The sequence below is a fragment of the Micromys minutus genome, assembly GCF_963924665.1.
Source record: "Micromys minutus genome assembly, chromosome: 2".
In the NCBI taxonomy this organism is placed as follows: Eukaryota; Metazoa; Chordata; class Mammalia; order Rodentia; family Muridae; genus Micromys; species Micromys minutus.
The window spans coordinates 7,625,357-7,631,356 of NC_137971.1; the positions used below are offsets into that span (position 1 = coordinate 7,625,357).

Genomic DNA, 6,000 nt, shown 5'->3' on the forward strand with positions numbered 1-6,000 from the left:
CCTCTGATCCCAGCACTCCACAGGTGGAGGCAGAGAATCTTGTGTTCAAGAATGTCACCCTCAGATGTGTAGTGGATTTGAGGCCAGTCAGGGTTACATGAGACTGTGTCTCAGAAAGATTAAGTTTTGTCCATTTTATACTTTTTGATTATGTGAAAGCCAGAATCATTCTTCAAAGCTTCTAGGATGTTCTTCTATAAATGTAGTAAATAATGTCCTAGAAGGATGAAAGGGGTTTTCTCATTGAGATGTTCAATCAAAATAGTTGAAGGAAACAAGTCTCTGAGTCTCAAACATGAAATAAACAAAATAATCTACAAAACCCTTTTGCTTAACACTTTGTAATTTTTGGTACTCAGTAAACATTTAATGAATGAAAACCAGGCAAATACATTAATTTTACCTGAAAAATAACAGAATCCCAAATAGACATACACATACAAACACATATACCCCTATAATTCACCATCTCTAAAAGAAGTAATTACTAGGCTCTTTCCTAGTCTAGAGGAATACATTTCAAGACTCCAGTAAAAGTCTGAAACCACTGTATATGTATTCTATATTTTTTAATAATATTTTATTTATAAATTAGGCACAACAGGAATACAATAACCAAGAAAACATATAATATACTGTTATAAAGTTACTTAAAACTTATGAATTGCTTATTTCTGGAATTTTTCCATTTAATTTTTTTAAACTGCATTTGACCAGCCACCACTAAAATTCTGAAAGCAAGACTGCAAATAACCAGGGATTATTCCATATGCAAATAACCTAGAACTATTCTATATGAAAATAACTAAGGACTATTCTATATGCATCTAGTAGGTAACAACCCTTCTCCTTCCACATCATAGAGTATTCTAACTTGTGTACTTCAGAGATGATTTAACACAGGCAACCATTACAGTAAATCTGAAACTGCCTTGGCTTTCAGCCAAGGGAATTAAACCAATGACAAAACCCCAAAGATCTCCTAACAACTGCAGCTACAAATATTTGGCATAAACCCCAAGTTCGGAGGAGAGCACATTAATGTTAGAGACATGAGATAAAGTGTTTAAGCATTAATTTTGAATCTCGGTTACCTGACTAAATTTGTGATTGTTCTGCAACTGTCAAATTGGACTTGAACAATTTCATAGGAGCTTATGTTTAAAAGGAAAGACAGCACTGTTGGTTAGACATGTTAAGTTCTCCTATTTTATTCTACATGGCTAATTTTTCCAAAGGAATGTGAACTAGCTAGCACTAAATATTAATTATAGCAAAAATGTTTAAGGTGAGAAAGGGCTTAGCAACTTGTGCCTGTTTTTCAGACAGACATATTCCTTTACTTAATGTATTTATTTTAGCATTTTCCCTGACTTTACACTTCACTCAGTCATCAGAAAGGAGCATGTCAGCTATCTCTAAGACTTCTGAGCAGAGCTTTGAGGAGCTGCTCATTTATAACTGACCTGCTTGCTATCATATAACTTGCTATCGACCACAATGAAGTAGGTTATAAAAAGCACTGCATATCACTGAACACAAACTCACACTCATTCCAGAAAAATGTAACTGACAAAACGGTAAGCAAGAATGAAGTGAACAGCACAACTTCTCACTCATCTCTAACCACTGACTACATATTATATTCTTAAAGTCATGCAACCTATTTTCAGGGATCATGTAATCATCTGCCATATGCCAAAACTATCAAACACTTCCTACTATCCCATATGCAAAAATGTCTCGCTGTATTAACATCTCTTAACCAAATATCTAAAGAGTTCCTTAAATTATGTTTAACATTCTAAATAGGTAATAAATTGCTAGGTTTTTTTTTTTTCCTTTAAAGCAACTAAGTTAGCAAAGATTAAATTCTATCCTTAATAAGGTGGGAGAACTGTAGAAAGTGTCCCTCTACTTCTCATCACTAAAACTAATCTGATCAATTTTAGAAAACAAACAAACATGTTCCCCTGCAAGTTAAGTACGATGCAAAGGAGATTTAATGCTCCAAAAGAAACAATTCTGTCACCGAGTCAGCCTTGTACTTCAAACACACAGGTCATTCTATTGGCCAGATAACTTTTCATTTTAAAAGGACATATTACACTGTACTCTTACTAGGATCTGCTAAAACCCAAATCAGTACATGTACAGCACGCTGAGGATGGAATCCATTCTAAGAAAGGCAATCATTTCATATTGCTAACTCTAAAATTTCTATAATTTTATAATAACTCACTGTAAAGAACTCACACATGTTTATGTAGCTCATCCCAAGCCCCAGAGTCTTATCAATTCCTTCCTGAGCCTTGCTCCTAATCCTCACTCAAAGCCTCTTGGCTGAGCTAAATCCCACAGCACTCTAGCAAAGTCAATTCCAAGAGCACATGTGCCAAGGATATTTAGTGGTTTTCCTTACACTCCCACTTTAAACGGGCATCTACTTGCAATTAAATCTCTGCAACAAAAAAGTTCACCTGAGGCCATTCTTGTCATTTTAATAGAGGCCTGGTTTAATAGTGGCCTTGCCTCAGCCATTACATACCTCCAAAGAGGTTGGAAGTGCCCCAAACACCAGCAAACCAAACCTGCTGCCAACTCCGCTATCACCCCGCAAAGAAGAATAAAGTAACAGGAACGCTTGAAGCGAGTGGGGTGTGGGGTGTGTAGTGTGTGTGTTGTGTGTGCGTGTATGCGCGCGCTTTTAGTGAGTGTGCTGGGGAGGGTCACACTGATTAGATAAAGTGGTTGAACAATTTCAACTTGTGACTGAAGTTTCTTAAGCCATGAGGGGGTTGGGGGGAAAAACAACAACAAATCAACACAGTCTTCTTCCACCTTCTCCAAGCGCGGGAACCTCCCACCGTCCCCGCGCGCACCTTTGGGGTCAGCAAGGCTCCGGGGCAGAACAGGATTCTGCAACCCCACTGCCTCGCGGGGGGAGCCTGGGACGCCCGGGTGAGTCGCGGCCCACTCAGCGGCGCCCGAGACCCGACCTCGAGCCGCCGCACCCCGACTCCTCGCCTCCAGGTCTGCTCTCCGCCGCCCCGTGGGGCTCGCGTTCCCGCCCCAGGCACGGTTCACCTGAGGCCGCGCGGCCAGCCAGCCACAAGCCCCCTCGCGTGGGAAATGCGGCGGGACCCCGGCCCTCCGTTCCCGCAGGATTACCTCGCAGTACAGCCGGCTTTGTGCCCCCTCCTTGGCCACCGCCGGGCTGCAGTGGCCGCCCGGTCCGCCGCAGCCGCCTCTTAACCTCCCTCAGCTCCGGAGGAGAGGGCCGGGAAGGGAGGGGGCGTGGGGACGAAGGACCCGGACGCCGAGCCCCCGACAGCAGGAAGCGGCGACACCTAGTCGGCGACGCGTCTGGCTCTCGCTGCCTCAAAACATCACTTAAAGCCCTTTCCTCTGCCTCCAGCCCCTCGCCCGGACGACCGTTACCGGCGGGCGCCTCGCGCTCTGGCGGGACCAGCCGAACTACCCACGAACGTCCTCTGCCCCGCCCCCTTGGGCCCCGCCTCTACAGGGTCCGTGACTCCGCCCCTACAGGCTTAGTCCCTCTTAGCACCCCGAAGGACCCGCCCCACAGGCCCGAGCACCTTAGCCCCGCCTACCGTAGGCCACGCCCCAGAGCCCTTGATTCCGCCCTCTACAGGCCTGACCCTTCTAGCACCCCGGCTTCAATGCTCCGCCCCACGTGGCCCGAGAGCTCTGGCCCCGCCTTTTACAGTCCACGCTCCAGCGCTCTTCGCTCCGCCCAGTACGGGCTGAGCTCTTGTAACTCAAGAGCGTGCTCCTGGCTCCGCCCTTCGCCAGACCAGCGTTCTAGCTCTGGTCTCAATAGGCCACGCCCCCAACAGGCTCTCACAGTCCAGGCCCCGCCTCTGCTGCCCCTTGCGATCTCTGGCCCCGCCCCTCAAGGCCCCCTTGGAGCTGCAAGCTCAGTATCTGTGCAGCTGCGGCAGCGGGGGCCTACGTGCTCCGCAGGCGGAGGGCCTGTTGCAGGGCGCCTGCCTGGCGCCTCTGCAAGGTCTTCCTCCCTCCGTGCAGCTCCGATCCGCTGCCGGAGAAGGAAACGACCCCGAGAGAAACCCGATTGAAAGTGGGAGGGTGACGCCACGGAAACATCTGCCTCCCCAGTCCCAAAGAGCTTTCCCCACCCAGTGAATCTCAGCTGAGCTGTAGCTTTCAGATTGAGCTTCTGCGGCCCACAGAGACTGCTGGGCTTTTTGGGGAGAGGCCACAGCAGTTGGACTTCGGCACGGCCCCCACAGGAGGGGCCTCGATTTTCTTCTCAGCACATTTGCGTTTGGGGGAGCCCCCCTCCCCCGCCTTCACTCACTTCCACGGAGAGACGGGGCAAGGGCCTTTACATTCATTTGGACCAGCCCAAACTGCACTCTTACTTTGGCTAATTGCCTCTCAAACCTGAGAGCTGACCTCTTGGGAAATGAAAAGTCTGGGCTCCGCCAGCAGCCTTCAAAATCGGTCTAAGGCCAGGCAAACTTTGCAACACTCATTTGCAGACTCGGGGATTCCTCCACAGGTGACACTGGGCTGCCCACCCCCGCCTCCCAGACGTGTTTCTCACCCCAACCTATTCTCAAAATAGACCTCCAGGCACACGCTGCTCTCCTCCACCACCCACGACTTGCACACCGCTCCGGTACACATGCCCTCTCTCTCCACTGCACGAATTTACCCTCAAGCACACTCCTCCCAGCGCCATTCTAGTGATTCATGGTCCTTGGGGTTAACCCCACCCTAACACACACAGCAAACTTCATTCCACACCCTTATCTCCCGTCCTTTCCAAGGAACTGGCGACAGGCCACTTCATTTCCTTCCTCATCTGCAGGCTCTCTTCCCCCTCAAATACTTCGCGCCAGCCTCTCATCTTCATCCCCCTTTCCCCAAAAATGTGTTAATCAAAATGTAGTTTCCTCTTCCCACATACGAAGTGTGTGGCAAATGAATAGCGTTCTTGGCACACACTGCAATCCATTTATCCTCCTTTTCTCTCTCCATTGGACTAAAGCTATATAAATTTTAGTCTACCACTATCGCCCATTTGGGGGAAAAAAAAAAAAAAGACCATGCCTTCTTATTTTTAAACACTCCTCAACAATCGTGGGGGAAGACTTGCTAAGCCTTAAGGGGAAAACGATATCTAGGAAGCGCTCAGCCCGTCATTTTATTTGCCATTTAAAAATATCTGCAGTGTTTGAGAGCGAGATTGGGAGTGGCTGTGTTTTCTGCATTTAAAAAGAAAAAGAAAAATGCCTCGCACGCATTAAGGTTAGCCTTTTTAATGCATAGCAAGGGGGGGAAACTACTGTAGGGGCACACATCATATAATAGTCTCCACTGCACAGGACGCGTTTGTGCCAGACAGAACTGTAGCCCCCAACCCACCTCCAAAGGACAACAGATTCACATAACGTTTTAAGCATGGCTGATGGGTGCATTCCGCGACCATTGCCTTTCCCACGCGTTCCGAACAAAATGGGAAAGATGTGCTTACCTGCAGGCGATCCAAAGCTTCTTTGCGAGCAGGGGAGCCGACGCGTGTCCGTCTTCCCCGGCTAGGTGTGGATTCTGCAGTGCTGCACGGGAGCCCACTGCAGCCGCGGAGCAGCGGCGCCTGCTTTTCCCAATGCTGAGTTGTAAAGTGTGTGACTTAGAGACTCCACGGTTGCCGTGAGGCGCTGGCTTAGAAGAGAGGAGGCGGAATCTTTCTTAAGGGAATGGGTTTGGTTTTTCCTCTCCGCTGTTGCTTCAGCAGATGTAAAGGGGCGGGGGAGGGGGATGGAACCAGGAAATTTTTTTTTTAGATTGAGCAAAGCAGTACAGTTGTGGGAGGTCAAGGTTAAAATTAACTGGGTGAAGTGAGCGAGTCAATGAGAAATGCTAGAAGCACTAATTTTAAAGAGCCCTCTCTTCTAACATTGGGGTTAACTGCCAAAATAAAGCGGTGTGCCTTGAAACGGATCAGCAACG

At 47.9% G+C, this 6,000-nt stretch overlaps 1 protein-coding gene across 3 annotated transcripts in view; it reads right to left on the bottom strand.

Annotated features, from left to right (window-relative positions):
* ADD3 (adducin 3) overlaps positions 1-5,660 on the bottom strand; it is a 101,024-nt gene extending 95,364 nt beyond the window's left edge. For 2 of the 3 annotated variants that reach the window (XM_080913143.1, XM_080913146.1), the window contains exon 1: positions 3,172-3,431. The gene's annotated coding sequence lies outside the window, so the exon portion shown is untranslated. Of the gene's footprint in view, positions 1-3,171; positions 3,432-5,524 lie in introns of those variants that run through there. The other variant, XM_080913144.1, reaches the window with a different exon arrangement.
* Between the last annotated feature and the right edge of the window lie 340 nt (positions 5,661-6,000).